The sequence below is a fragment of the Notolepis coatsorum genome (assembly GCF_963971535.1).
Source record: "Notolepis coatsorum genome assembly, chromosome: 4".
NCBI classification, from domain to species: Eukaryota; Metazoa; Chordata; class Actinopteri; order Aulopiformes; family Paralepididae; genus Notolepis; species Notolepis coatsorum.
The window spans coordinates 148,061,757-148,084,103 of record NC_140168.1 but is presented as its reverse complement, the minus strand read 5'-3'; the positions used below and the strand labels follow the sequence as shown (position 1 = coordinate 148,084,103).

General features: G+C 45.5%; 1 protein-coding gene across 3 annotated transcripts in view; it reads left to right on the top strand.

Moving 5' to 3' along the window:
• The window catches only part of LOC311227248 (homer protein homolog 3), a 263,122-nt gene that overhangs the window by 180,794 nt on the left and 59,981 nt on the right, over window positions 1–22,347 (top strand). The window lies entirely within an intron of this gene.

Genomic DNA, 22,347 nt, shown 5'->3' with positions numbered 1-22,347 from the left:
ACCTACTCGCCTCCTTCCCAAGCTTTCACCACAAGGTGAGATCAAGGGCCGCAGCGGCGTCTGACGCTGAGCGTCACCATTACTCACAGAACTTGGTTATAGTTATAACCTATCGTTCTGTTGGCGGAGCTAGGCGATCATGGAGTGAGACGTGTTTCACGTGAGCTCCCTTCTATCGTGCGAAATATACTTTTCTCCCCATTAGTCTTTATTTTATTTTTATTTGTTATTTGTCTGCTTGTTGAGTCGTCGAGTTTCAACTACTGTCGTCGACTTTTTTCAACTTTCTGCGATGTCGGTGGTGGAGACCAGATCCATGAGCACCCCAGCCGGCAAACTGCCACGGGTCTATCCTCGTCGTCGCCCGGTATCAATGAGATAAGCGAAGCTGTTCTCTTGGTCATGACCAAACTCCATACAGACTTTGAGATACGCTTCGCTGAAACACAAAGAAAAGTGCAGGCGGAATTTTTTGATAACCTTCATCGAGAGATGTCAGAGGAAATTAGGTTGGCGGTAGACCCGTTGAGAGACAAGATGGAGTCGCTGCACGTTGTCTCCTCGGCTAATGCTAACGAACTAGCCACACTAACGACAGAGGCCTCACTACAAGGCGAGAGGATAGCGGGTCTGGAGACCTCCCTGCTGGCTAGGCAGGCTGAAGTTGCCAAACTACAGTCGCTAATTGTGGAAATGCAGTCCCGGGAGAGACACTACAACATCAGGATTGTTGGTGTACCGGAGGGCAACGAGGGAGGCCGTCTCTCGGAGACCATGCCGGAATTGCTGCAGAAAATACTGGGGAAAGATGTCCTCCCCACCCCTCCCGTATGTGAGTCGGCCTACAGAGCGGGCAGGACCAGTCCTGTAGTGAACAAAGAGCCGAGGCCCATCGTTGTCAAGCTGAACAGGCTTCAGCAGAGGGAGCTCATCATGCGGTCGGCCCGTGCCAGAAGGGGTAAACTAAGTCTTGGCGATCACAAAGTGGCCATTTTCGAAGACTTTACGCCGGAGGTTCAAGCACAGAGAGGCGAATACAAAGTGGTCATGTCCAGGCTATGGAAACTAGGCCTGAGGCCTACGCTATTCGCTCCCACGAAATTATCTGTGCTGGGTAAGGACGATGATCTGCGTTCATTTTGGTCGTTGGCTAAAGCGAAGGAATATCTCGAGGGGATAGCCGAGACTGTAGCTTGATATCTATGTCGGGTGAGTGACTTGGCGATGTGGGCCTGAATACATTGATGGGGCCGACTACTCACAAATGCTTGTCGCCATGCCCAGACATGCTAACTGTCCACTGCCCATCCAAACTAGCGGGGCTTCCCAATGACTTCTGTTACTTGCTAATGCTGACCTTATGGTCGTACTTGTGTGTCGCCTCTATGAAAGCTAGCGAGCTAGCTGAACAATGTACATAACAGATTCTAACGTGCTAGCCGGATTCATCACTAGCTTACGCGCTAGCCTCGGGCTAGCTAGCAGGCTGTCTATCGCCCGCGCCAAGACATTCGAGACCCGTTAATGTTTACGTATTTTGGTTGTTGTTGCTGTTTGAGTGACATCGGTTTGCACAATTCAACGGTGATCGGGTCCTTAACTAACTTCTTTTTTTTGGTATTTTATTTTTTTATTATTTTTTAAACAAACACATAAACAAACATGACAACACACGATAAGATATACAAGCATTAATTGTCAGAGCACATCCAATGAAATCACATTTTAGTTAATTGTCTTATATAAGATATACCCCTAATACCTGTTATCTAAAAACCTACACACATATGCTCCAGCTCGAACCCCCCCCTCCCGGACCCCACCTTGGGAAGTACCTCCATTATCCCTCGCACCTAACCAGACACTACCATTATAAGCTAGCTTTTATTCTCTCCACCACTTCTAACCACATTGACATTTTGGATTCATTGAGACCCAGAATTCTTGCTGTAGATATTTCTTGATAAATCACACCGAGATATGTAAGAAACCAAACTTTCCGGCACATTTTTTCCGGTTGAAACCAGCGTGATGCGATCAGCTTTTTAGCTACTGTGATACCCGATAAAACCAATCTCTTTAGCAAAAACATCATTCAATAGTAATACCGAGGGGTGTACAGGTATATTCCAAGATACGAGTTTTGATAATTGTTGGGTCACATCTTTCCAGAATGCCTTAACTGGTGGGCAGTCCCAATACATGTGCATAAATGTCCCTTCGTCCCCATTTGTACATTGGGAGCATTTGGAGTCTTATAGGAGTCAAGTATGTCCTGTGAATATAGTTAAGATTGATTTGTTGATGATCCGGGTTCCTTGATGTAAGTCGGACATTTGCCCAGGCTCCTTGCCAATCAAAGTCATTTTCCAGGTCTGGTATATCCCTCCTCCAGACAGAGTCTAGTTGGAGGGTTTCATACGAGGACGTTAGTAATTGATGATAAAAATCTGAAACAAAACCTCTCGATGTCTCTCTTTCATAGAAGAATTTGTGGTATCTGTGGTGTTCAATTGGTATGTCTAATGGAACACTGTGAGACTTCAAACATAGCTGTAACTGTATGTAAAAAAGCCATGTGGACTTGGTGAGATAAAATTTTTTGCGTATTTCTTTATCACTACAAAAACCCTGTTTGTTAAAAACATCCCCTAATGAGTGTATGCCTTGCTCTTCCCATATAGGGAATCTTATAGGTCGTTTTTCAATTAAGAGTGCATTGTTATTGAATAAGGGAGTATGATTGTGCCATTTATGTGGGTTAGGATTTTTTTTTTGTGATTCACGCTATATCCGGATCGCATGAGTAATTATGGGGCCAAATTTCCGTTCACAGTGCTTGATTGGTAGTTTAGTGTATGCTATGTCCTTCAGTCTATGTGGGGCTACTATGTTTTCTTCTAATTTTCTCCAGGATACTAATGCTTGGGGGTCAAACCATGTTGTCAATGGTCTTAATGTGTACGCCTTAAAATATTGGAAAAAATCTGAAAATGCCATGCCACCATCTGCTTTATTTCTCTGTGCGGTGGATCTTTTTATACGTGGTGGTTTGTTATTCCAAATACATTTGTATGTGGAGGAGTGTAATCTTTTCCAGTAACCCTCTGGAGGGGGTAACGGTAGCATTGAACTGAAGAAGTTGATTCTAGGTAGTACATCCATCTTAACTATTGATATCCGTGCTTGTACTGTGTTTTTAAGTTTTGCCCATCTATCAAGGTCGTCTTTGATTTTGTTTTGGATTTTTGTGTAATTGTGCTTCACCGTTTGTCTTATGGTGGGGAATATTTCCACTCCCAAGCATCTAAAATGTTTTACCATCGGTATCTCTCCTGGGAGGGTTATATCTTTTTTTGCAGGGGTGTTAACCCTTAGGAGTCAACGGGGCGTATTGCTCCCGTGGGCGGAGAACAAAAGAATTAGAATGTCTTCTAAATGCTCTAAACGTACATATTTTCAGAAATCGATAAAAATAGAAAAATTACAATTTCGAGTGCTTTGAGATGTACTATATATGTCTCATTACTTGCTAAACATAATACGACTTGTAAATACGTTTAATTCTTGCTAGATGGTATGCTTGTAATTATTTCCGTTTGCGAGAGAACTACAGCGCGTCACGAAACACACATACACGCACGCGCGCACACACAAGAGAAGCGTGTGCGCTGTGAATAGGTGTTAGACCCCCGCGCAGAGGTGAGAGGTATCAGAGACTCGCTACCCCCCATCCAAATTCTAAACAACAGATCGGCATCGGCTTTTCATAATATGTATGAATTATCTCTTGCAATAATATCCACGGGACACTGAGCTGCTTTGCAGAATAATGTGGTGTGCGTGTATGTGTGTGTGTGCGCTGAGACGCAGCGTCGAGACGAAACTTGTGTCGAGTCTGCTTCTATGTATGCTTCTTCAGCGCGTCCTGCATTATTATTATTATTATTATTATCATTCTCTAGAATACACGGGACCCGACGGAACGTTAATGTCGAGTCTGCTTCTATGTATGCTTCTTCAGCGCGTCCTGCATTATTATTATTATTATTATTATTATTATTATTATTATTATTATTATTATTATTATTATTATTATTATTATCATTCTCTAGAATACACGGGACCCGACGGAACGTTAATTTATGTATTAAAAGTAGTCTAACATGCTTTTCATCAACATAACTGGCAGAGACAGAGTGCGTGTGTGTACGAGTTATGAGTTATCTCGCAGTTCATTCAAGCGCGCATCACGGTGATGACAGCTCTCTAGAGAAAGGTGCGCTCACAGGGGCGTAGCTGGAGATTCTGGGCCCCATGAAAAGAATCAATTTGTGGGCCCCCAATCTATTAAAAAAATTTGGGGCCCCCAATCTATAAAAAAATTTGGGGCATTTGCTGGGCCCTTGGAATCATCCTAACCCCCCCCCCCAGCTACTCCCCTGCACACACACACACACACACACTCTCTCTCTCTCTCTCAAACAGAGAAATCAAAAGAAATCAGTACATTACCTTGTATTACTATTGTAATCCAAAAGCGATATATAGGGTTGTTCATTGTACAATACAATTGATACAGTTGATGTTTCTTGTTGATTATTATTCTCTATGTGTAACTGAGGGGTACAATTCCCTGACTGTATTGTTAAGTATGGTATTAAACCACTACCTCTTGTACTTTAACTTCTGGCCATCCAGTACATGATATAGATATGATGAACACTTTCCCACCTGATGAAACGAAGTCCACACAAATGTACAAATCGAATATTTAATATAGCAAAAGGTATATACAACGTTCACTTGTTTACACTTATGATTTGAAATGCACTTGTATGGCAAATGAGTATTCGTAGGTAAATCAACATTGAATGTCCAATCTCTGGTTACGCAGGGAGTAAGTATACAACCCGGTTCTCTAGGAAACTATAGCGATGGTACTTAAATGATTATAGCTGGATACACTAAGGGGGGGGGGGGGGGTCCCGCTGGTTGTAAGACAGTAGGAGGGGGGGGGTTAGAGAAGCCGCTGGCGGTATCCCATCTGGCCGACGATTTCTTGGGAGAATTCAAAGTCTTGAACACAGTGCCCACAGAACCTCGGTCCGCAGACGAATACAGCTGGACCCTCTGGTGGACGGTAGCTGCCGGTCCACAACGGAGAGACGTGAGGCGACCTCACTGGTGTAGAGCGCAGTCTCACCTGGAGTCCTCTCCGGGGGGTAGTTCCAACACTCCGCAGTGTTGGCCGTTATCCATGGAATAATCAAAGCACCCAAAGCATAATCCAATGAATGAATGAATGAAAACTTTATTTAACAGATTGCAGAATGGGTACAATACAGTACGGCTCAATACATACAATTGTTAAGGGGATGCAGACCTGAGAAAGACGTTTGTCTTGTTTCCATCAGGGTCCCCCATTTTCAATTCATATAGTCCAAGCCGTGGAAGGCTCGCCGTCGTCCGGGTAGAGTAATCCAATGTACAGGTCCAGTCGCCCTGGCCCGGAGCTCCTCGGATGCAAGCACCACTAGTGGTCTGCCCAGCCTGGTTAAGACTCCAGATAACGTCAGGAACGATGGGGGTACTGATAACTTTATAACTCTAACCGAACGATGCACCATACATAATAGACTATTATTAGCTTAATGGAATACGTCCAACTCGACGGTATAGTGCCCAACTATGACAATTCAACTATTAATCCACACGATATCTCAATGCCTATTCTGAGGCCAAGTAGGCCTTACTGCACCACACGTGCGTCGTGGGTGAGGCTTCGCGTCTGTTACTCGGTTGGAGGGTAAAGAACTAATGGACTAAAAGAAAGTTCTACTTTACTTGCGCCATATATATATGCGCTGTGAACAAATAGTACCATTCGTATTTCGCCAGACGTATTCCTACGCGGAACCGGGCTTGCCACGACATGTTGGGCGGCACGATTGAACTTGAACCTAGGGGTATGGCTGCTGGCGCCAGGTTCTCGTCCAATGGTAGAATGAAACTATTATGGGCTGTTTAGTAGACTAAAGGGATATTCAGTGCATATTGTACAAGGAATATACAGGGGATATCAAACGATATACAAATACTATTTAAATATATATAAATAAATATATATATTCGGTTTAATCTGATCCTTCACAACAGCCGCCCCCTAATTAGTCCCACCTAATTAGCTAAGCAGAGACAGATTAACCGCACTGTCTACCACTCAAGGTCCGCTGTAAGGGTCAGTCAACTCACAAAGTCATGGGGTCATGGTCATCATCGATAGTATCTGGGAGTCGGGGCAGTTCTATTAGCCTCGCCACGGGTCGTGTGTAAGTGCGCCCTTGGACGAGTACTTCAGCTGCTCGGACCTTGCCATCGGCACCGGTGATCACTTTGCTTACGCGGCCAGCCGGCCACATAGCTCTGGGTAGTGACTGGTCGATAATCATGACGACTGTTCCTTCTGTCAAATTGTCTCTCTCTTTTACCCACTTCTGGCGGGTCTGTAGAGACGGTAGGTAGTGGAGTAGGAAGCTGCTCCAAAACTTGTCAGCTAGTACTTGACTGTACCTCCACATTCTTCGGCCGTTCGCTTCTTCAGGCCTGTACATTGTCTGGGGTAGCGCGGGGTCCAGCCGCCCCATTAAGAGTGTGTTGGGGGTGACTGGGTCGACATCTGCTACATCACTGGAGACGTAACCGAGGGGCTTTGAGTTCAATACTCCCTCGATCTCCGTGAGGACTGTCATTAGGACTTCTTCCGCCACAGTCTGGGCCCCAAGCACGGCGTACAGGGCTGTCTTTATAGAACGTACTTCTCGTTCCCAGGTTCCACCGAAGTGGGGTGCGTTCGGGGGATTAAACTGGAAGTCAATCTGGGATGGAGCGAGGTGGGTCTTAAGTTCTGGGCCCATAGCTTGGAAGCTCTCTCTCAGCTCTCTTTCTCCGCCTTTGAAGTTTGTCCCGTGATCAGACAACAATGTAGACGGTTTTCCTTTCCGTGATGTGAATCTTCGGAAGGCCACAAGGAATGAGTCTGTGCTCATGGTCGGAAGGAGCTCGATATGTATCGCGCTGGTGGTCATGCATTTGAATACAATACCCCACCGCTTCTCGGTTCCTCTTCCTCTCTTTATATACAACGGGCCAAAACAGTCCATGCCTGTGGAGTGGAATGGCTTGTCGCCGAGTCGGAGGCGACAGGGGGGTAGGTCAGCCATCCGTGGTATGCTGGGCTGCGCGCGCCACTTTCGGCAGTCTAGACAGGTTCGCTGGAAGCGTCGCACCGCTTCTCTTCCTTGAAGTATCCAATAGCGACGTCTGATCTCCGCGAAGACTCTCTCTGCTCCTGCGTGGTGTACATCCTCGTCGTATTTCTTTATGATCAGCTCTGTGACCTTGTGTCGGCTGTTCAAGACTATCGGGTACTTAATGTCATCCGGTAGATCGGGGGCTCTCCGCAGGCGACCACCCACTCTGATGAGATTATGGGCGTCACTCTCGGGTGCCAGGTGGAGCAGTCTGCTGTCTGATGGGACGGGCTTTCCTCCCTGTAGACAGTCTAGCTCATCGGGGAACGAGTCTCTCTGGGCTCGTTGTAGTAGAAGAAGTTCTGCTTCTTCGTAGTCAGCTGCTGACATGTCAGTGGTGGACTGAATCTCTGGGTGGTGCCACAGGAATGTCTTTTGCTGCGCACTCTCTAGGGTAATGCAGTCATCTATGTTGGGGTCTGTGGAGGCGACTGTGCTCAGTCCACAGAACATAGGTTTCTTGTTCTCAGCCTCCTCGTTACTTGCTTCCCGTGGGGTGGGCGTAGGCCACTCTTCTTCCGGGAGCTTGAGGAATTCTGGTCCGTCACTGTAGATGTTGCGACGGGTGAGGTCATCCAGAGACATTCCCCGGGTGATGACGTCAGCTGGGTTGTGTTTGGTGTCCACATACCGCCAGCTCGCTGCTTCTGTTAACTCTTGAATCTCGGTGACTCTGACTCCCACGAAGACTTTGTATCTGCATGAATCAGACTTGATCCATGTGAGTACTGTCGTGGAATCTGACCACAAGATTGTTCTGTGCACCGGAATGGTGAGTTCACGTTGGATTAACGTGGCTAGATGCGCTCCTGCTAGGGCTGCGCAGAGCTCTAGACGCGGGATAGATTGTTGCTTTCGTGGGGCTATTCTTGAGCGAGCCAGGATGAAAGCAGTGCGTATCTTTCCTCCCTTCTCTTGGGCACGCAAGTAGGCCACCGATCCATAGGCTACTTCGGAGGCGTCGCTGAAGACGTGTAGATCAATCTTGCATGTCTCTGGCCTCACTGTGGATGGGAAGTAGCTGCGGCGTATATTGACGCCTGGGAGTGAGCGGAGTTCCGTCTCCCACTCTCTCCATGTTGAGGCAAGGTGTGCGGGTATGGGGTCGTCCCAGCCCTGGTCCTTGTCCCATAGTGCTCGTACAATCATCTTTGCCCTGGTGGTGTAAGGTAGAATACATCCCAACGGGTCATATTGTCTGGCGAGTGTTCTGTACACACTCCGTCTGGTGGGCGGTGTGGCAATGTATGACGCCGTGGATGGCTGATACATCGGCGAGCGTTGGGGGAGAGGCCTCCTAGGCGAGTCTCCTCTTGCGCCTCTCTGTGGGCTGGTACCGACAGGGTACCATGGCCCGCTGGTCCAGGTGCTGTTCCTCGGGGCTGGTCGTGCGTCATGCTCACCCGTGAATAGAGTCGGGGGTCTGTAGCGCAGCGCCGCGGGGGTATAGCCTGGGCTGTACTGGACCTCCTGGTCCGGTGGAGTACTGTGCTGTCGTCGGGCTTGGTTCTCCTCCTCTCCCTCTTCTTCCTCTATCAGGTCTTCCAGATCCTGTAGTCGTTTATTTAGCTTCTCCGCAGTGTATGCCGCTCCTTCCTTGTAGCTGGGTCTCGCTTGGACCGGTCTGGGAAGGGGGTCTGCGGGGGGTATAGGCTTGGTCTGTTGGTCAAGTTCAGGGTCGCTTGCTCGGTTAGGAGACGCTGCCCTTGACTGTTGTCTCGACGAGTGCCTTGAACCCCTGGCGGAGGGAGAGGGTGTTGCCTTGCGGATCAGCTGCTCCATTAGCTGCGCTTGTAACTTGTCGCGCTCGACTTCGCGCTTGGTGAGATCTGCTTCTCTTTGGGCACCGGCAGCGGCACGCTGGGTGTCTGCTCGGTCTCTTGCCATAGTGTATGCCGTCTGAAGGCGTCTCATCTCCAGGCGTATGCGCTCTTCTTCGCTCCGTTGTTGCGCTTGGAGTTGTTCGCGCTCGCTAAGCGTCTGTGCTTGGAGACGATCGCGTTCACCCTGAAGTCGATCGCGTTCGGTAGAGGCTGTCAGGCTGACGAGGAACGCCTGTTGTAGCATCCTCTCCGCTTCGCTGGGGGAAGGCGGTTGTGGAGGTGAGCCGCTCCTGCGTGAGCCGCTCCTGGGTGTACTCGTTGGGGAGTCCTGGAGCTCTATTTCCTCGGCGCTCTCCTCCTCTTCTTCCGTGCAGAGTTCTCTCTCTGTAGGGTTGTCTTCCTCCCGGGGCTGGTCGGGGACTACTTCTTCGGTATTGGCGGGGGGTAAAGGCATGTCAGCTCCCTCCTGGTCCCCACCGTGAGCTTGGTCAGTTACATTAGGACCTACTAGGGCCTCTGTGGTCGGGGAAACCTGGTCGTTAAGGTCAGACATAATTTTACTTTCTACTTTTACCGCGTTTACCGTTTATCGAAGGCTAGGTAGTTGACTGACAGCGTAATCCTCTAAGTACTGAGGTGTCTGTCGTCTGCGCCGCGGGCGTTCTAGGTTAGGAGGACCGTTTCGTGGAGTGTTCATCATAGGCCATTTTAATATTAATAACACTATATTAATATTACACTAGTTACCCTCCGGCTCGAAGGACCAATTGTAACTGAGGGGTACAATTCCCTGACTGTATTGTTAAGTATGGTATTAAACCACTACCTCTTGTACTTTAACTTCTGGCCATCCAGTACATGATATAGATATGATGAACACTTTCCCACCTGATGAAACGAAGTCCACACAAATGTACAAATCGAATATTTAATATAGCAAAAGGTATATACAACGTTCACTTGTTTACACTTATGATTTGAAATGCACTTGTATGGCAAATGAGTATTCGTAGGTAAATCAACATTGAATGTCCAATCTCTGGTTACGCAGGGAGTAAGTATACAACCCGGTTCTCTAGGAAACTATAGCGATGGTACTTAAATGATTATAGCTGGATACACTAAGGGGGGGGGGGGGGGGGTCCCGCTGGTTGTAAGACAGTAGGAGGGGGGGGGTTAGAGAAGCCGCTGGCGGTATCCCATCTGGCCGACGATTTCTTGGGAGAATTCAAAGTCTTGAACACAGTGCCCACAGAACCTCGGTCCGCAGACGAATACAGCTGGACCCTCTGGTGGACGGTAGCTGCCGGTCCACAACGGAGAGATGTGAGGCGACCTCACTGGTGTAGAGCGCCGTCTCACCTGGAGTCCTCTCCGGGGGGTAGTTCCAACACTCCGCAGTGTTGGCCGTTATCCATGGAATAATCAAAGCACCCAAAGCATAATCCAAGCCGTGGAAGGCTCGCCGTCGTCCGGGTAGAGTAATCCAATGTACAGGTCCAGTCGCCCTGGCCCGGAGCTCCTCGGATGCAAGCACCACTAGTGGTCTGCCCAGCCTGGTTAAGACTCCAGATAACGTCAGGAACGATGGGGGTACTGATAACTTTATAACTCTAACCGAACGATGCACCATACATAATAGACTATTATTAGCTTAATGGAATACGTCCAACTCGACGGTATAGTGCCAAACTATGACAATTCAACTATTAATCCACACGATATCTCAATGCCTATTCTGAGGCCAAGTAGGCCTTACTGCACCACACGTGCGTCGTGGGTGAGGCTTCGCGTCTGTTACTCGGTTGGAGGGTAAAGAACTAATGGACTAAAAGAAAGTTCTACTTTACTTGCGCCATATATATATGCGCTGTGAACAAATAGTACCATTCGTATTTCGCCAGACGTATTCCTACGCGGAACCGGGCTTGCCACGACATGTTGGGCGGCACGATTGAACTTGAACCTAGGGGTATGGCTGCTGGCGCCAGGTTCTCGTCCAATGGTAGAATGAAACTATTATGGGCTGTTTAGTAGACTAAAGGGATATTCAGTGCATATTGTACAAGGAATATACAGGGGATATCAAACGATATACAAATACTATTTAAATATATATATATAAATAAATATATATATTCGGTTTAATCTGATCCTTCACAACACTATGTGTATATGAGCATTTTTTCAATACCCAACTATGTAGTGGCCGCTTGTCGCTAGGCTAGGCCTCCTGCTGGGTCCATTCACTGGAATAACAAAGGAATGACTGGGCCTTTGCTCCAGGTGTGAAATGGTTCTAGTGACAATGATCACATTGAATTCTGGGAGTGTAGTTCTCTCATCAGATAGCTGAATGAACTTGGATCTAGTTCAAGTCCTATACTGAAAAGTTGTTAGGATTTTACCAGAATGTTTGATAGGACATTGATTGAAAACTATCGTCTCAAATTTGACAATTGTTGGCTTATTTTGAAGGTATGAATCTGTAATTTTACATTATGTAACAAAAAAAAAGAGAATATTCTGAGAAGGTGGAGCTAGAAACTTTAGACTTCAGGGGGTTAAGTGGAAGGAAAGCCGACTTCGGCCAATTTATCTTAAATCCCGATAAATCACCAAAGTTCTCAATCAACTTGAGCAGATGAGGCAATGTGGTGTTGGGGTTTTGCATGAACAATATTACGTCGTCCGCATATAAACAATTTTTTTGTTGTGTGCCCTTGATTACGATTGGTTCTATGGATTGGGATTGTCTTATATATTGTGCTAAAGGCTCTAATGATAGATTGAATAGTCCGGGACTAAGAGGGCAACCCTGTCTGGCAGAGCGTGATACCGGAACGATTTTGGAGATGATTGTGCCTGTTGTAATCATGGCCGATGGGTCTTTGTATAATACTTTAATCATATCAATGAATCCTTTTCCTAACCCCATCCTTTCTAGTACTGCCCATAGATACGACCATTCCAGCCTGTCAAAGGCTTTCATAGCATCCAGGTACAGCATCGCCTTAGGTATGGTGTCATCCTTGTCGGCATCTAGTACGTGCAGTATTCGTCTTATGTTATCAGTGATCAGGCGGCCTCTTATGAAGCCAGTTTGGTCCGGGTGAACTAAAGACGTCATATGCTTTTGTAATCTGATGGCTAATACCTTAGAGTACAGTTTGATATCGGTTCCGAGGAGGCTTAAAGGTCTATAACTACCGCACTTGTTGGGGTCTTTGTCTTTTTTAAGGAGGACTGTTATGAGTGCAATATTGTCATTCTTATGGAAGTTCCCCTCCTTGACTGAGTATAAGATCATATTTAGTAATAAGGGTCCAATTATGTCCCAACAAGAAAGGTACATTTTTTATTGGTCTTTTTCCCCCTCCATTTTTCCTCCGATTTTCTCCCATCCCAATGTTAGTCGTATGCCAATTCCCAGTCCCTTCCTGGTCGCTGCGCACTTACCCCCCACAGTCAGATCATCTGGGAGAGTGGAGGCTACCACGTGCTTCCTCCGACACACGTCCAGCCAATCACCGCTTCTTTTCACCTGGCAGCGCGGATTCTCATTGAGAGGGCGTAGCGTGTGGGAGGACCACACTATCCCCCTCACGTCCAATCCGCGCTTAGCAGGCGCCCCGACCGAACTGTAGGAGTCGCTGTTTACAACGACCCGGACCCACCCCGCCAGCTTCTCCCACCCTCTGATACAGCCAATTGTATCAGTGCAGACGGCCAGCCAAGCTGGTGACAACCCCGGAGCTGTGAGCTGGATTCGAACAGGCAAATCCAGCTCAGCTCCGGGGCTGGTGACGAACGCAATCTCCGCTCGGCCACCTAACCGCCAGAAAGGTACATTTCTGATGGGATACCGTCTCTTCCAGGAGCCTTACCACTTTGCATTGCGGTTATGGCCTTCTTGAGTTCCTCTAGTGTGATCGGTGTTTCTAACTGTTTAGCGTCATCCTCTGAAAGTTTAGGGAGAATAATTTGATTAAGATATGTGTCCATTTTGTTTTGATCGAAGGTCGTTTCTGATTTATATAAGTCGGAGTAGAATTCTCTGAATGTATCGTTTATTTTTACAGGGTCTGTTTCAAGTACTTGTTGTGCTCTAATGGTAGTTATATCTGCAAATTTTGCATTAATTCTTAATCGCATGGCTAATAGGTGACTAGGTTTAGAACCTTGGGAGTACTGCTGTTGTCTTGTGCTGCGTATTTGTATTTCCGATTGTTGTCTGTATATGGCATTGATCTCTATTTTTAGTACGTTAACTTGATTCTCTAGTCGAGTTGAGTTGTTGTATTTTAGAGAATTAAATAACGTTGAGTAAATCGTTTCCAGCTCAGCCAGTTTTGTGCATTGATTCTTGCGCATTTTGGAGGAAAAGCTATCCGTGAAATCTTTGATCATTCCCTTTACCGACATCCATAATATTCTGGGGTGTTGCACCGAGTTTGCATTCTCCCGTTGGAATACTATAAGAGCTTCTTTGAGTTGTGTAATGAATTCCTTGTTATTAAGCAGCATCGAGTTAAATCGCCATCTTGGGGCTCGGGAGGATAGTATACCAAATGTTCCTTTAAGGAGTAAATAACAGTGATCTGATAGTCCGTTGGGTATCATTTCCACTTCATAATTATCAAATAGTCTCTGTGATGCAAAGACATAATCTATTCTGGATAATGTATTATGTCTCGCAGATCGACAAGAGTACTTTCGGGTTGTGGGATTAAGTAATCGCCATAAGTCATTTACACCTGTAATCTTCGACCAATCCTTTAATGCCTTAGATGAATTCTTTTGTTCGCTGGAAAAGGCGAGGTAAGATTTGTCCATCCTTGGGTTCCAGATGGCATTAAAATCTGCACCTATTATAAATGAGTAATCGGGAATGTCTAACATTGCATTGGTTAGTGTAGTGAAGAAATCCTCTTCGTACAAATTTGGGGCGTATACCGCTACCAATGCTATTTTCCTGTTCTTATGTACAATCTTAGCTATAGTTATCCGACCTTCTACATCAGACCATACTCCCTTTAATACAATATTCAACTTATGTTTAACGACTATGGCTACACCCCGAGTTCTCGTACCAATAGAAGAGTGACTAATATTATGATATGTGTTGTCCGCTAATTTATCTATGTCTTTCTCTAGAATGTGCGTTTCGCTTAGCAGAGCAATGTCCACGTGTTCTTTTTTCATCAGTGTGAGCACGCTTTTGCGTTTGAGTTGGTTATTTATTCCCCCGGTGTTCCATATCATTATATTCAAACTAGCCATAATCTATACATGTTGTAGTGTAATTTTTGGTAATGCTTCTGGAGTGCGAGGCAATAATAGATATACATCCCACTAGTGAGGTCCCGTTGAGAGCCGAGCTTAAAAACATACATATATACAAATAAAAATCCCCTTCCCTTCCCTCCCACCGAGAGTCGTACAGGATTGTGTTCCATGAACACAACCTTTGCGTATGACTCCCTCCCTTGCACCACCGGATATCCCAGAATGATCCAATTATCCTTAACATTCCTATGTATACCATAGGATCTAACACTCTAAATTCTACCATAAGTAGAATGTCGACTATGGCTTGGCCACTTTCCCGTTAAATAAAATTTTAAATAAGATAAAACTGAAAATAAAGACCAAAAATAAGCTTCAATTATCATGCCCTAATCACTTACATTTTATATGAACTTGTGTAATTTATAGTAAACCATGAATAATATGGAGGTATTGAACTGAAGAGAGAGCCTCAATAAATCAGAGAAAACGGATGAAAAAAAACAAGTAAAAGAAAGAGAACATTAAATTATATCTTAAAAGAGCTTTGCTATGCTTAAACATCTAAAGTATAAATTGGAGAAGTAGTGGAAATATTTCCAATTAATAAAAAGCAGTTTTTAAATACGTATATGCATCATTTCCCCTGACCAGGGGTGGTCGATGATCCGTTGTGTAGAATGTTATTCCAGCCGGCCGCTGCTATGATTGTTCTGTGGTTCTGCAGCTGGATGCTGTTGATTATTCCCCCGAAGGGCTTCTGGTAGAATGTCTGGCCACGTATTGCTGTTATTCCAGAATGTTCCCTATATCAAAGAATGCTTAGATGTTCTAGATCATAGGTGTCAAACTCACGGCCCGCGGGCCAAATCCGGCCCGCCACGTCATTTGATGTGGCCCCCCAAGAGCTCAGGGTAAAAAAAAAAAAAAAAAAATTTTTTTTTTTTTTTTTATTAATATTGGGTTAAAAAATAGCAGTGTTAAAATAATTGTGGGTTAATGCGTTAATAAAGCTTTAACTTTGACAGCCTTAGTTATTACACATTCTTACACATACATGTATGTTGAACATCTGAGGTAACAAAGGAAAAAAGCCAAAAGCACTTACTCCTCAGACATTCTTTGACAATTTTACAGCCCAAAATACAAAAAAGATCCATGCGGAATAGGTAACAAAGGGTTGAAGAAATATTGTCTGAACTGTCAGATGCAAACTGGCTGTGTGACATAACCGAGCATCTCGCTCAATTGAATAAGAAGCTGTAGGGACGCAAACAAGTCCCACCCAAAACTTGACCAATATAGTTGTGAACTGAGACAACCCTTATTTCGTTATTTTTGAGTACAGTTACAGTTGTGTGTTCATGCAGACACATAATAGCAATTTCATTACGAATTGAAAATGGGGGACCCTGATGTAAACAAGTCGAAAGTCTTTCTCTGGTCTGCATCCCCTTAACAATTGTGTGTATTGAGCTGTACTGTACTGTACCCATTCTGCAATCTGTTAATTAAAGTTAATTAAACTATCTTCCATTAGTTGGATGTATGGCCTCTGCAAGGTTGTGTGCAGCCATTTGTTTTTGTAACATCTGCTACATCTGTCCCATGTGTGCTTTGCAGCTCACAGTTGTTAGTTCTGCCCCTCTTGACTGTGACAAAAAGGTTTTGAACAAACTTAATGTCATAGCTTGTATTTGATGATATTCTTCTTTGTTATTTACTTGAATGGTTTGATCATTGATTGGTGGAGTAATATGGGGTTCTGATAAACTAAAATTATTTGTTAAAATAACATAAGCTAACATATATTTTTACATTTATGCAAATGAATATGCAATATGTATAACTTGAATAAGTAATAAATACAGAAACACCATTGTAAATGTGTAGCTACATTTATTTTACATTACATTAACATTTATACGGTCTTTGGCCCTTTGAGGGCAACCATAATGCTGATGTGGCCCTCTGTGAAAATGAGTTTGACACCCCTGTTCTAGATTATTCCAATATGTCGTTTTTACAGTGTTCGAATGTTCCAGTATGTTCTGGAGTGTTCCAATTTTGAATCCAATATGTCCGCAATAATAGAATCCCGACGGGGAAAGCATTCAATAACTCTGAGCTCGTAGGTCTCTCTGTCCCAAATCATCGGTTCATTAAAGTTTATACTATATGGTGTCCATGCATAACAGAGATTAAAAGGCCATTTATACACTATCCTGCGTGTTGTGCAGACATGTATTTGGCTGCATCTTCAGGCGAGTTGAGGAGAACCCTTGCTCCTTGTTTATCGACGATGCGAAGTATTGCAGGGTATATTAATAGGGGTCTGTATTTCTCCAGATAGAGTTGAGACATCACCGTCTTGAACTTGGCACGCAGGTCCACTACCTCACAACAATAATCTTCAAAGCAGTGTATTGGTATATCCTTGTATTTCAGATTGCCTTTCATCCTGCGAGTTTCACGAATAATCATTTATTTTATTCTGACTTGGCGCAGGATAACCTATATCACTCTGGGCTTAGCGTTATTGTCATTGGATCTTAACTAACTAACTTCTTGTATGCTTTTATTTTTATATCCAGGCTGTTTTGAGCTTTGGGCTCCAGTAGTAGAGGGTCGGTTGAATATATTATGCAATATATGATAGCAGGTTGTGTCAGGTATAGCTTATTACTATCCCCGGGTTAATGAAGGTGTTTAATTCTATTCTTACATAGGTTATGTCATTCCAGCCATTGGGCCTGACCAGAGGGGCTGTTACATGCGTGCACTTTGACCATAACCCTTTTTTCCTTTTCTTCTTATTGTCGCTGTTTAAATGACATCTGTTTGCGCAATTTAACTGTGATCCGATCCTGCCTTAGACTATCTGCTGGTATGCTTTAATTTAATTTTGTTTTGAATTTTCCTTTATCCATTTATGCTATAACATTGCGACATTAATACGCAGACTCGGAAGTAGATGGTTACATGGTTGATGTTGAGTTATTATATAATAATGGCAATTTTTTCCATTATAGTTGTCTCATGTTAGGGCCAAGGCTCACGGTGGTTTTCGACCGATATCTTTATTGAATTTAATTTTTATTTTATTTGTGTTTATTGGACTAGTGGGGGTTTAATCAGGGGTTTATCTAGAGGGGGGTCGGAGTGGAGACCGTCTTATTGGATCCATGACTCCAGTGGGAAATGATAGGAAGATGACCATCCTTAGTGGATGGGGCATAGGGAGGGGATTGGAGAGTGGGTATAGGAGGGTTAATAATAGGACGGGTGGGTTAGGGTTTAGAGTAGAAGGAGGGGGGGTTGTAACTGGGGTGGTATTTTTCTGTGTTTTATGTACTGTTGTCTTATATGTGTGTAATTGTTCCTCCTCTGAACTCCTGGGATTGACCGTCTGGGCCCGCCTGGATCAGCGCCTCTGTACTCAGCCTGGCTGCACTGGTATGTTCTTTACGCACTTCGACCATGGCTAAATTGAATATTTTAATTTGGAAGAAGAAGAAGAAAGAAGAAATATTGACATTGCTCTCCTTAGTGAGACGCATTTATTGGTGGGTGATGTGTCAAGGCTAGCAAATCGACAATATCACGTTATCTCCTCATCCTCAGCCGATGATAAGACGAAAGGAGTCGTCATAGTTACAAGACGTAACCTTGATATCAAAGTCCTGGATGTGTGGTCGGACACGGAGGGAAGGATTACTATAGCAAAAGTTGAGTTCTCTCATAGGAAGATGGCAATAATAGCATTGTATGCCCCTAACACATTTGATTCAGCGTTCTATAATACAATCACAAAGAATATGTTGGAACTTACTGGATACGCTCTCATTGTGGGTGGTGATTTTAATGCGTGCTGGGATGCGGAGATGGATAGGTCCGGGTCCTGTGAAACAAGCGACCAAAAACGGTCCTCTAAGGCCCTCAGGATGTGGGCCCAGGACACGGGGCTCGCAGACCTATGGCGCTTATCCAATCCCACCCTCAAGGATTACTCTCACCTGTCGGCCAGACACAAAACCTTCTCTCAAATAGACTATGCATTCGCGTCCCCTAATATGTTTGATAGTTTCGACGTCTCATTGGTTCCCCTGGCTCTCTCGGACCACAAGGGGATTTTCCTTGTGGCAACCTTTGGCAGGCTCTCCACGAGAGCTCCCAGGTGGCGTTTTAACTCAACTTTATTAAAGAACGATGATTTCTGTTCTGAGTTCAGGAGTAAACTAGCTGAATTCTTGCAGATCAATGTTGGCACGGTCGATGACCCCAGGGTCCTATGGAATGCATTGAAAGGATTTATCAGGGGTCATGTCACACTTTTCGACTCCAATTTGCGTAAATCCCGGTCAAAAAAACTAGAAGGACTGGAAACATTATATGCGGACCTATACGCATCTTTGCAAACTAACTATAGTGAACGACTAAACACACAACGTAAGATAGTCAAGAAAGAAATAAACTCCATACTTAAACAACAGTCTGAGTTCTTGATACATAGGACAAGGCAAAATTACTACTTTCACGGCTCCAGGCCTAGCCATCTATTGGCAATGAAAATACGCTCGAATGATAATTTCTCGGATATCCCCTCGATCAAGACGCGACAGGGTAGAGTCACTAGTGATTCGAAAAAGATCAACGACACTTTTAAAGAGTTTTACTCACAGTTATATAGCTCAGAGGTTAATCTCGACGACTCTAAATTTGAATCGTTCATTGGCGGGCTTGAGATACCCCACATTTCTGAGGAAGAGGCTAAGGAACTGGGGAAACCGATCACTCTTATGGAACTAAGGGAGACGATTAGTTATTTAGCTTTCTGGGACCAACTGGGTCCATTGATGCTCGATATGATCAATTACGCTATCGAACAAGGGGAGTTCTCAAGAGATGTCAACATGGCGTTGATTTCTTTACTTCTCAAGAAGGACAAAGATCCCAATGATTGTGGTAGCTATAGAGGCCCTTGAGTCTTCTCGGGGCCGATTTAAAAGTGTTTGCCAAGGTGCTGGCCCGCCGCCTGCAGAGATTTATGACTGTATTGGTACACTGCGATCAAACTGGTTTTATCCCGGGGCGCCTGGCTGCAGATAATCTTAGGAGGCTGTTGCATGTAGTCGATAACAGCTCCGTCCACAGTTCTGTCTTTGGATGCCATGAAGGCGTTTGACAGACTAGAATGGGCATACCTGTGGAAGGTACTCGAGGTCATGGGTCTTGGAAAGAATTTTATTCATATGATTAAAGTCCTGTATGCCTCGCCGTCGGCAATGATACTGACAGGCAAAAACTGTTCCACACTTTTCCCAGTCCAGATCTTCTAGACAGGATTGTCCTCTGAGCCCAGGACTATTCGCGCTTTCCCTCGAACCATTGGCCCAATTTATTAGGCAATCGGAGGACATCGTCCCCATAATGATCAATAATACACCACACAAAATTGCTCTCTATGCGGATGACCTACTGATTTTTATGGATGACCCTTCCCGGTCGGCCACAAAATTATTGGGAATAATCGACGACTTTGGTAAATTGTCAGGCTTTAAGATTAACTGGAACAAATCAGCCTGCCTACATCTTAATGAGCTGGCCAAGGCGGTGCGACTACCAGCTGATATCCCCATAGTGGAACATTTTAAATACTTAGGTATAGAGATATTCCCCACGCTGAGTCAAATTACTAAGTACAACTTCACGGGTACTTATGATAAAATACGCCTGGATCTAGACAGATGGTCGTCCCTTCCTAACTCCTTACAAGCCCGAGCTTCCATAATCAAAATGAATGTCCTGCCTAGGATACATTTTGTTAGCTCAATGCTCCCCCTGCCCCCTCCAATAGACCACTGGCGCAAGGTACAATCGATGGTATCTAAGTTTATCTGGAATAACAAACGCCCGAGAATGAAAAGAGCTACTATTCAACGTAGGAAACAAGATGGGGGGCCTCGCAATCCCTGATTTTAAGCTTTATTTCTGGTCCTTTTCACTGAGACCTCTGATGTGCTGGCTAGACCCTGTGGATGCTGTATCTTGGCGCTCCTTAGAAGCGGCGGCGGTCTCACCGCTAAGATTGCAGGATGTGGTGTACTCCACTGTCCCTATTTCGAAATGCCGACTGAGGTATGGACCGATCATAAATCACGTGATCCAGACGTGGCGTAATGTACAGAAGTCGTGTGGGGTTAAATGCCCATGGCATATAATTTTAATTATATTCATAGGACCTATCTTACACCTAGGAAGCTATTTGCTATGGGACTGATAACCGACTCTCGGTGCACTTTGTGCTCTCAAAAGGCCACTGGCACTTATATGCATATGTATTGGGATTGCCCACCAGTGGCCCGCTTCTGGAGGTCAATAGCGGACAAACTTTCAGATCTGTGTGGCTTAACTATCCCAATTACAGCTGTTACGCTACTCCTGAACGATATAACAACACTACCCGCGTCCGTACAACTGAAAAGGGTTGTCCTAGCGGGCGTCACAGCAGCGAAGAAGCTAATAGCAATGAGATGGAAGGAGCCTGAGAAGCTCACAGTGATTAACTGGTCCCTAACACTGTTGGATGTGATTTATCTTGAGATATCCACGGCGCGGGTGATTGGGGTGGGGCAGGCTGGGATTGACCTATGGTTCGCAGCAGCTGAGAAGGTCAGGACCGCCGTGTGCGGCTGAGCGGGGTTGGGGTGCTTGTTCGGGGGAGTCCGGCGGTCTCGTGGGAGGGGGAGGAGGAAATGTCTTGTCTGTCTTGTCTTTTGTGATGTCTTGAATTTAACTAGGGATTTTATTGGGGGGCAGCTGTTTAGCTAGTTCTTCACTATTTGGTCATCTATTAGATAGTACCCCTGGAATTTTGAATTTAAATTTAAAAAGGTTGAACTCTGTTTTCTTTTCTTTTTGTCGTTATAATTTATAAATTGTTATATTCTGTATTATTATTGTTTTTGTTATTTTCCTGTGAAGTTCTGTGTATTGTGATTGTGATTAATGTGTTGTCTTGTTTCATGTAAGTAATAATAAAAAAATGTGATAAAAAAAAACCTATCGTTCTGTTTCGTATGGTTCTCGCTCAGCGTCACTACTGCACAAGGGAGGCTGAGCGAGAGCCATAGCCTGACAAATGTACCCCGCTGAGGCCCCCCACAACCATCAGATCGGGGAGGACCGAGCCCCCCCGACCCTCCCTAATGGAGGATACCCCCCTATTGGAGGGTCACGGGAGGGCGGCGGACCCGACCGTGCGAAGAGGCACTCAAGCAACTCAACGCACAGGGTGAGCAGACCGTGGCTTGACCCCACGACTACACACACGCACAACCCGCATGCCACCCGGGAACGAACGGAAGGAACAACCTCGTTACCGCCCCCAGAAATCACGGGGTCAAGAGGAAACCCAACCCCGTGGCAAGGCCGTAGCAGCGGAGCGCGAAGGAAGACCCAGACCCACTGAAGGGACTGGATCCCCTGGAAAACGGGGGCCCGGAGAGGTCAATGACGCTAGGCATCAAGACCCCACCAGGTGGCCACTTAGTGACACCACCCCCCACATCGCCAGCGTATTCGGATAAGGCCCCTCCAAGAGCGGGCCCTTTCCCCCCAATAGCACACCGCCTGGCACACTGACCCTGCAGAACAGGCAGTCAGCATGGCCGTAAGCACACAAAAAGGTCACCCAACGGAAGCAGGCAGCGCACCGGGGAAACCAGGCAACAGGCTGTAACCTGAGCCTGGAGCACTGCGGACGAGACAGGCGCCAAAGGAGTCAACTGAAAACAGCCGCCCCGGCGGAAGGGGCGTATGCTGGCGTTGTTGATCACCATGACAAAGCCTCCATTAAAAAAAACCCACCCAGAGGGGTTGAGGCAGAGAAGGCTGACATGATTGGCAGACGTCATGAACGT